This window comes from Glycine max, chromosome 20, assembly GCF_000004515.6.
Source record: "Glycine max cultivar Williams 82 chromosome 20, Glycine_max_v4.0, whole genome shotgun sequence".
NCBI lineage: Eukaryota > Viridiplantae > Streptophyta > Magnoliopsida > Fabales > Fabaceae > Glycine > Glycine max.
Window position 1 is genome coordinate 11,605,463 of NC_038256.2, and position 10,496 is coordinate 11,615,958.

The 10,496-nt window shown below is 34.6% G+C and overlaps 1 pseudogene; it reads right to left on the reverse strand.

The window, feature by feature from the left end:
- Positions 1–405: 405 nt before the first annotated feature.
- LOC100797645 (L-ascorbate oxidase-like) lies at positions 406–5,655 on the reverse strand (annotated as a pseudogene).
- Between the last annotated feature and the right edge of the window lie 4,841 nt (positions 5,656–10,496).

Below are 10,496 nucleotides of genomic sequence, written 5' to 3' on the forward strand. Positions count from 1 at the left end.
ATAAAATAATATATAACAAAATCATGATTTTGTTGTGATAAGGGGGGTGTGAAATTGGTTACGTCGTTATGTATTTTATTCAATAAAATCATGATTTCGTGAGAAGGACATTTTTAAAATAAAAAAAGGGTCAGCCTCTTGGTGGGGCTAATACCAAATGGAATGGGACGAATAGCAACTCCCAAGAAGAAGTTTAGGTGACTTGAGTTAATTTTATCAAAAGTCCAAATAGAAATAAAAAGGGTACCTTTATCTTAATGGACCAAGCTCATAAGAACTTTACATATATCAATTAAGTTGGATGTTCGTTATCTCAATTTTATTTCCCTTACAGGATGCACTTGTAGTAGGTAAATGGTTGCAACACATTATCCATTCTAGAAAATGTTTATATCATATTCATTATTCATTCAATCCTTCTCTTAACACATTTCTCAAAATTAAATTAATGAGTTACACAAGAATGCAATAAAATAAATAAATTACCTTAAAGGAGAAGACATGACTACCCTATAAGATAATAGGTCCAATTCTACAAGAGAAAATAGTACAAAACAAACCCCACAAACAGAATTGAGAAAGAGGACAAAGGAAACATACACTTGGCAACTTAAGGCCTATTAAGCATCAATAGTGTGGCAAGCTAGTTTTAGTAGCGTCCGTTTTCTATTAGCTTCTTTCCTGTAAGACCACAAGTTAGTGCTTCTCTTGGGATTTTTCCAACTTTGTGAACACCCTCAGCAAAAACCACACCCATTCCCATGTGCAAATGAGGCTCAATGTGACAATGGAAGGCCCAAACTCCTGGGTTATCGGCCTTAAACCTCAATGCAGTCCAACCATATGGAAATATCACTGCGGTGTTCCTTAAGGGTGCTTGTGTGAAATTGAATTTCTTCACATCACCCGATTTGAATTTCCCTTCTCCATACCCCAAAACCCAAAAGTCATGTCCATGCAAGTGCCAAGGGTGAATCTCACTACCATTCCCAATTAATTGGTTCGCATTTTGCAATATCACATCAACGACTTCATTAAGATTGAACATGTACACCCCATTGCCAATTGTTGCATTTGGGTTCACAGGAGGGTTAAAAATGTGATAATCTTGTTGGAAGGTCACAGGTGGGGGCGTTTGGTCAAAGGCATTGTTTATTTTGAGCCCAAGTAAGGGGTGGGTGGCAATGTTAAGGATACATTATTAATGGACCATTTGGTAAACCCATCAACTCGATTTTGGGTGTTGAGGAGGAGTATTGTGTGCGGTCTGAATGCTCCGGAGGTTGTGGGGTTCCCATTTTGGCAATGATTTTTTTGGTGAAGGCTTTGCTATGCTCAAAATCATTCCAAAGGGGTGTGATGGGTGGTGGAGAAGTTGGAAAAATTAAGGCAGAAATGGTCTTATAGTTTAGAATGGCCAAGCCTTGTGGGGTATTAGGCTTTCTTCCTCTAACCCCAATTGAAAGCCAATAATTTTTGTTTGGATTTTGGTTTGTGTGAAGGAGCACTGAGTAGCTCTCACCAGAGTAGATGTCCATGTCATCAACCGCAAATGGTGTAACGTAGTTTCCATCAACTTCAACCACAACAAGTTTGTGATTCTACAATACACACAAATTAGGTCAAGTTAATTGATGCATAAAATGAATCGATGGTGTCATTTATAATTACACTAATTGTATAATCAATCCAAATATTTAAGAAAAGCTTATTCTTCTATTCACTAATAATATTTTTGGATGCAATTCATTTTTTTTAAGAAATTTAAAATATTGTGGTAAAATATATTGTTTGGATCATAAGTTTAAAAGAGAAATTAAAATTTTAGTGATTTGTGAATGCATTTTGTCCTTTTGATTACTTAAAATTGTAGGATTTTAAATTTTTATAAATAAAGTACGAATTTAATAAAATTCTTCATATTCACTTTTAATTATTTTAAATTTATAATTATCATAAAGTCTAATTAATTTGTAGTGTAAAACTTTTTAAAGTGACAGTTGTTTTTTCAATAGTAACACACACACACATATATAACAGTTGTTTTTTCAATAGTAATACTGCTTCATATATTTGAGTATATGTTTAAAACTTCATTTTAAGAAATTATTTTCTAAAGATATAAATAAAATAAGTGTGTCAATAACTTGCAACTCTTTCTTTTATTAATTTTTTAATCTTTTTAAGTCCTCCATCAACCATCTTCCTACATACAACGGTCTAATTGGGATGTACACAAAAAGTCACGGATTTCTACATCCACTAAACATTTTTATATTATATATGAAAGATAGATTGTCGAAACCCTTTTTTTCAACTTTCTTGACCCATTAGTCAAGTCTTTATTACCTTAACACCAACTAACATTTGAACCATTCTATTGTTGGTAAACAAACAATTAATAATAGATGTGATGAATCACCGTGGATTTCACTCAGCAAACAAAAAAATTTGAACCATTCTATTGTTGGTAAACAAACAATTAATAATAGATGTGATGAATCACCGAGGATTTAACTCAAAAAAAAAATCACTGTGGATTTCTCCAATTGGTTTCTTTTTGGTTTAAGTGAGAGCAATAAAATATCTTACACTAACCTCATAATACAGTTAATGGTCACTAATTAAGATGTACATGTGATGACACTTTTAGAAAAAAATTGTAAATGATAAAAAATTAAAAATAGAAAGAGAAAAAAATAATTAATGAAATGCAACATTTCATGTATAGGGTCATATAGAACTCACCGAAATAGCTAAGTTGAGTGCAGCTAAGGAAGTGGTGCTGGCAATCCTGATTCTATAGGTCTTGTTTGGCTCCACATCAAGAATCTGAGGGGCACATTCTTCATCACCTTTAAGATGGCATTGGGGTAGGGTTGTGTTGATGAATTTAGATGCAAGGGAACAATTGAATTGTCCTCTTCCATTGATGAGCAGAGTCTAAAAAAGTGAAAAATGAATGGGTAAAGGGTAAGAAATTAAGATTCTAGAGGGCTACCTAAATGTGAAAGCTTCTCTTTTCCTTTTGTATGTTTCTTTTCTTTCTACCTTTTCTCTTCGATCAGTCAATATAAAAAGCTACTAACTAACGCGTAATGCACCATTAGAGGATTGCACATTGTGTATGCAAAACTATTTAAATTAATTAATTATTAGTTTTTAAGTGATGTTAAAGTCGATTGTCTTGAAATATATTTTTGATAAAGGGAAAAAAGAAAAAGAAAAAAAAAGCATGCACTCTTAAAAAAGAAAAAGAAAAAGAAAAGGTATGGCTGTGGAGAATTATCCAAGTTGCCCTGTATATATTATAAAAATTCAACTCCACTTTCTGCAAAAGGGCCTCATGTTCAAGTTTTTCTAGATTACTTTACCGAATTTTATATATTTCGATCTGGATTAATTTGTACCTTTATTTTTCAATGTTATGTCGGAGGTAAAGCTAATAACATGAGTCATTTCAATTTGTTCATTGGTTATTTATAAACCTTTAGATCAAATGCCTCTTAAACAAAGGTTAAATAATATTGGTGAGTAGTAATCGTTCTGTTTTTATTTTCTCTTTATTGATATAAACTATATATAAGAATTGAAAGGTTTAAAAAAGATTGGTGTACTAGTGTAAGATTCAATTATATTCACATGAGTAAGAATAATCTATTTAGTGAAAGAATCTGTGTTTGATTTTCATCGTATGCAAAAAATTTTGAGATCTACCATAATCAAGCATTACGAGCGAGATTAATCTTTGATCCAGTGGATTAAAAGACACTTGTTATTTCTGACTCAGAACAAAAGATATAAGAATTGTAAAAACAAAATATAAATTTCTGTTAATATTACCTGAGGTTCACCAATCCATTTTAATGGTTTTGTAGAGAGACCAACTTCTTGTTCATGTGAGCTTGTGTGCCACAAATCACTAAGAAGAAGGTTGAATTCACCATCGTAATGAAAACGGTTCGTTTTGTCCCTTTGGCAAATCTACTATCAATGAACCATACAACCCAGCTGCTCTTTGCATACCATAGTGTCCATGATAGAAATATGTACCAGGCTGCAGCGTATAAAAACTCATGAATACAACATTACATAACACTAAGACCTATTCTAGCTTTAGTTTAAACAAATGCATAAAAAACACAAGAAAACCACCGAAAGTAAAACCATAGCCGGAGAAACCAACCACTTGTGGAATATTTATGCAAGAGAAGATAAAAAAAAAAACAGATAACCCGGACAAAGATGCATGTTATCTTTATTTAATCAAAAAGGGAAAGAAAAAAATATTTAAAGAAAACAAAACATATTTTTTCCTTTCAATTTTCTCTTTCTTACTTTCATTTTTCTAATTAAACCAAACAGAACTTTGGACTCAAAATTCATAGGACATGGGACGTCGATCAATATGTATAAATGGAAAATAAATAGAAATAAACAGAATTATATAAGAGAAAAAGAGTTATATCGACAACATAAAATTTTTTATACAATCATTCAATCATAACTCACTATAAATAATAAATTTATTAATTTTTAAAATAATCATATTAAAGTAATTCAAATGATGATTTATGATTAAATGTTCATATAAAATTATTTTACAATTCTTGTAATACATAAACATTAAATTCATTATATAAATGTCTAAAAGTTTAATGTGTCTTGTTAATAAAAAGTTAAGAAATGAGAGGAGAGAAATGTAATTACCCGGTCAACTGTAAACCTGTAATGATAAGTTTCTCCTGGGTTTATAGCACACTGTGAGATGGAAGCAGTTCCATCTGCCCAAGGAGTTCCAACCTGCAAAGTGAAAACATAAATTAACAAAAACTATTAATTAATTAATATGGTATTTAATTTTAGCTTAGCACTGGGCATAGTAAAACCACAGAAACACTCCTATTCCTACGTATATATAAGTAAATATATAGGGCTTGTGGATAACCTTTTCCAGAAAAACTTTTATTATAAGAAAATAAGAAAAAAAATATTTTTTTCTTATTTTTTTATTTGAGAATTATTTTTGGATAAACTGACTCAAACATGCATGCTCATATACAAAGTCATAAAAAGTGCGAGTGAGTCTAATTTGTTGGTATTATTGATGGAAAAGTCGTATGTAATTTACCGATGAATAAATTTACTCTAATTTATCTGTATTAGTGATGAACTCGTGGTCCACTGTAATAGACTCATTGTAATTCTGAACATTCATGTAGTGCGTGTAAAAGGGCTAGAATTAGAGAGAAAAACAAAAGAAGAAGAAAAAGTAAAGAACAAGAGCCTGTCTGATTCCATGCCAGTGAACAACAGTTCCCTCACTGAAAAGCTTGTTGGTGAGAGCAATGTCAAGAATGTCACCAACTTCAGCCCTAATAGTTGGGCCGGGAAACTGGCCGTTGATTCCCATCACAACGTGTTCCAAGCAATCTGGCTTTCTGATCATGTACTCCACATCAAACTTGTAGTGTCTCACTCTTCCTCCAAGTGACAATTCTACCAAACCCAACCATATTATGCACCAAACAAAAAGAGCTTTCAAGCTCATTATTGTGTTAATTTTTCTGATCAGGAGAAACCCTTCTCAATTGGCAGAAGAAGCTATTGGTGAACAAATTAAGGAAATCATGAAAGATATAGAATTATGTATAAAAGAATAATAGGTGTAGAGGATTGAGGTTGTATTTGGATGGTGGCACTAAATATATATGACAAAATTGTACTTTTGGTCCCCCAGTTTATTTCCAATTTCGGATTTGGTCCCCCTATAATTTAATTCACAAATTTGGTCCCCCAATTTTATAAATCCTTGCAAAGTTGGTCCTGGAAGCCCGATTTGGACGTTGACCGTTAACCTCAGACGTTGACTGTCACGTGTCAATGCCACGTGTGATTGCTACATATCAATGCCACGTGTCAACGTCTGAGTGACTCCCTGTAAAAGCTTCATTTTTTGTAGGTAAAATTACACTTTTGGTCTTCCAGTTTTACTCCAATTTCGATTTTGGTCCCTTTATAATTTAATTCACACATTTGGTCCCCCAGTCTTATAAATCTCTTTATAAATTCAGCCTAATTTTACTACTGGAGAACTTGTATTTCAAATTTCAAACAAAAATATCATTGTCATACATAGGCCACTTAAGCAGTCGTATACACATAATATCGCATTGGAGAGCAGAAAAAGAAAAAAAAAGAGGGAGTTATTACAAAACCTGTTAAAATAAGAGATCTAAAAATTTCAGACCCAGGTTGGGATTCATGCACCACTTTCCCAAGTTGAACAACCCCGGAAGTGGGAGAGAGACAAAGAGTGATTTTTCTCTGGGTTCCAAGTGAGTGAAAAACTTGCGATGAAAAAGAAGCCCGAGATTTATCAAGACTTACCATGTCTCTAGCACTAGAGGCTAAACCATTCAAAAGATCAATTTTGCAGGAACAATTTATAAAGGGATTTATAAAACTGGGGGACCAAATGTGTGAATTAAACTATAGGGGGACCAAAATAGAAATTGGAGTAAAATTGATGGACCAAAAGTGCAATTTTACCTAAAAGAATGAAGTCTTTACGGGGAACCACTCAGACGTTGACATGTGGCATTGACACGTGGCAGTCAACGTCTGAGGTTAACGGTCAACGTCCAAATCAGGCTTCTAGGACCAATTTTGCAGGGATTTATAAAATTGGAGGACCAAATTTATGAATTAAATTATAGGGGGACCAAATCCGTAATTAGAGATAAAGTGGGGGACCAATTTTACAATTTTGACAATATATATAAATGGTTGATGTCTTTAAATTAACAAATAAATGTACAAATTCTATTTATTAATTCTAGGGCTCTAAGGTTGGTTGGGCTAAGGTGGAGAAGTTTTAAGTGATCTAGCGGTGGACCTGTTCATTTTACTTGTAGTAGCAGGTTATGTTAACCAGTTGTTTTAAATAAATAAAAAATAAAATATAATAATATGTTATATCATATGGAAGGGTATATTAGATAAATAAATACCGTTGGATTTATGAATAAAAGATTGGATGGTTAGGATATTTTACATGTGTGGATTTGCAAACTCATAGTGGAGATTAACACTGCACGACCTCGCACCGCACTGCCATTGAGATTGCCGATAGTAGTAGTAAACAAAACTGTCACCATTTAATTTAGTCGCAGATCTAGTTACGACATTTGTTGATCTAGTCGTGGTGGTCGAAAATCTTGGTCGCGGGGGGATTTGATGAAGAACTTGAGCCAGCGTTGCGGAGGGCAAGGAGGTCCTAAAGGGTGGAGGAAAAGGGAGGAAAACGTTAATGGACGTTTGCTTCAGGAATCAACAATGCCTATTTTTTCTTTTCTTTTATTTGTTGTATTTTCTTTGTTAGAATTTGCTTTGTTTTGCTTATTAATTAATTAATCCATGAATTAGTTTTTTTTATTGTTGTTTTCTGCATCTCAATTACTTAAATTGATGGGATGATTTGAAATTTGGAACGAATTCATTATTGTTTGTGAGAGATGTTGGAGTTTGGAGTTAGTTCAAAGTCAATTCAGACCTTGATGAGTTGTATCTAAAGTTGTTAGTTTATTTTTCTATTATTTTTAGTTAGAAGGACCAATCTGCAAAGTTAGTTTTGTAGAATAATTACAGAGTGGTTCCTGTGATGACTGTATAAATGAAATCAGTTTGTTCAATGAAAGTTAGTTACCATTTTTCCAGTTTCATGATTAGTTCTCCTTGTTTCATTCTCTTCCTTACTTTCTTTCTCTCTTGTCTTCATCATTCAAGACTCAACTTCATCCAAATTTGTCAAGTTTCTGGTTTGCTTGTACAGCGAGCAATCGGGTTCGACAGTGGTATCACGAGCTTCAGGTTCCATCGATGTTGGGAGAGTCTTGATTGGTTTTAGTGTGGGATCTTTGAAGCTTCATTGTTGTAGAGATGAATGGGAACGAGTTTCCAGCGCATTTTCCAATCCTTGATGGAAAGAACTACGATGCATGGTGCATTCAAATGAAAATCATCTTTGGAATGTAGGATGTTCTTGAGTTTGTCACGATTGGACTTCAAGAATTGGAGAAAGATGCAGGGGAAGCACAAAAGAGTACGTTCAGAGAATCCAAGAAAATGAATTGTAAGGCTCGTTTCCTTATTCACCAGTGTGTGGATCCTCAAAACTTTGCCAAGATTGCTTCTGCTACATCGGCTAAGCAAGCTTGGGACATTCTTGCAAATACCTATGCTAGTTCTGATAAGTTGAAAAGAGTCAAGATGCAAACTTTGAAGCAGCAATTCGAGCTATTACAGACGAATGAGAAGGAAGGTATAGCCGAATACCTAAATCGTGTGCAAAATCTGTCGAATCAGGTGATGGCTTGTGGTGAAACCTTGAACGATCAAGATCTTGTAGAAAAGGTTTTAAGAACCTTAAGTTCAAGATTTGATTATGTGGTTGCTGCAATAGAAGAATCTAAGGATTTTGCATAAATGAAATTGGATGAGCTTCAATGCTCTCTTGAAGCACACAAGCAAAGAATAAAAGAGAGGGAAACAGATAGGTCATCTGAACAGGCTTTACTTGCTCAGAGTGGAAAAATATTCAACAATGGCTCAGGCAGTAGTAAAGGGAAGGCTAAACCAAAAAACCATAAATTGAAAAAAACAAGAGATGATGGTACTGATGATTCAAGTGCTAATGAATCCAACCATGATGAAGGTGTGTCACACTTAAGGCAGAAGGGCTCTCAGAATAGTGGTAAGAGCGGTAACTCCAGAAGAAAACATATTCAATGTTGGTACTGCAGAGAATGGGGTCATTTTGCAACTCAGTGCAAGTCAGGAAAGCACCAAAAGATAAGAGATGATTAAGCACAACTAGCTCAGGAGAGTGACTCAGAAGATGATCAGGTCCTTTTGATGGTGACAAATGATTCAGACAAGGCTACCAACAATGAATGGTACTTGGATACAGGGTGCTCAAATCACATGACTAGGAGGAAAGACTGGCTAATTGATCTGGATGAATCAGTGAAGAAGAATGTCAGGTTTGCAAATAACAATACAGTCATGGCAGAAGGTCTTGGGAGGGTATTGATTCACAGAAAAGATGGTAAAAGGTCTTCAATCAATGAAGTTCTCTATGTACTTACCATGCATAGCAACTTGTTGAGCTTGGGACAGTTGCTTGAGAAGGGATACAAGACAATGCTTGAGGGCCATCACATGAAGATTTTTTATCAGAAGGGTAGGATGATTATCAAGGCACCAGTGTCAAGCAACAAGACCTTTAAGACTGAAATACAAGTTCAGCAGGATCAAGAGTGTTTTTCAATCATTGAAGACTCTAAAACTGGCTTTGGCACTAGAGGTATGGCCATTTGAACTTTAAAAGACTCAGTATGATGAGTAATAATAAAATTGTTATAGGAATGGCTAATGTACAACAACCAAGTAAAGTGTGTGACGGTTGTTGTGAATCCGAACAACTGAGGAAGTCCTATAATACTAAAGTACCAACTAAGTCTTCAGCAGTTTTGAATTTGGTCTATACTGATGTGTGTGGCCCTTTTGAGAAAGTTTCTCTAGGGGGTAGTTCATATTTTGTGTCCTTTATAGATGATTACTCAAGAAAAGTGTGGATCTACTTGCTAAGAAGGAAGAGTGAAGTGTTTTTCACCTTCAAAAGATTCAAGGTGATGGTAAAAACACAAAGTGGAAACAGGATTCAGAGACTCAGATCAGATGGTGGTGGTGAATACGCATCACATGAATTCGAGAAATTTTGTGAGGATGAGGGTATCATTCATGAGATCACACCTTCATATACACCACAACACAATGGTGTATCTGAGAGACTCAATAGAACCATAGTCAACATGACCAGGTGTATGCTAAGGAATTTTGACTTGCCAAAGGAGTTTTGGGGTGAAGTAGTGTCAACAACAGCCTATCTGCTCAACAGATGCTCAACAAAGAGGCTAGAGAATGTGACACCTGAGGAAGCTTGGAGTGGAAGTAAGCCCTATGTCAAGCACTTAAGAGTGTTTGGATGCTTGTGTTTCAAGCATGTTCTAGATCAGTTAAGAAGAAAACTGGACAAAAAAGGTGAACAAATGATTATGCTGGGCTATCATAGTACTGGTGGGTACAGGCTTTATGATTGCAGTTCAAAGAAAGTGGTGATCAATAGTGATGTGATTTTTTATGAAAGTAGAAGCCTGAATTGGGAAAGCACCACTGAAAATACTGGCTCAAGGCAGCAGGAACTCAAGATTGATACGCCTGCTTCAGAATTAGTCAGTGACTATGAAACTGCAGATCATGAGACACTGGTTCACATTGACCAGAACCTAGAAGTGACAACAAATAATAGGCCTAAAAGAACTAGGGTTCCTTCATCCAGACTTCATGGTTTTGAAGTACACACTAATGACACTATCATTGATGAGGGTGAACTTCTATCCAGTGAAGTAGTGCATATTGCACTGTTTGCTAAT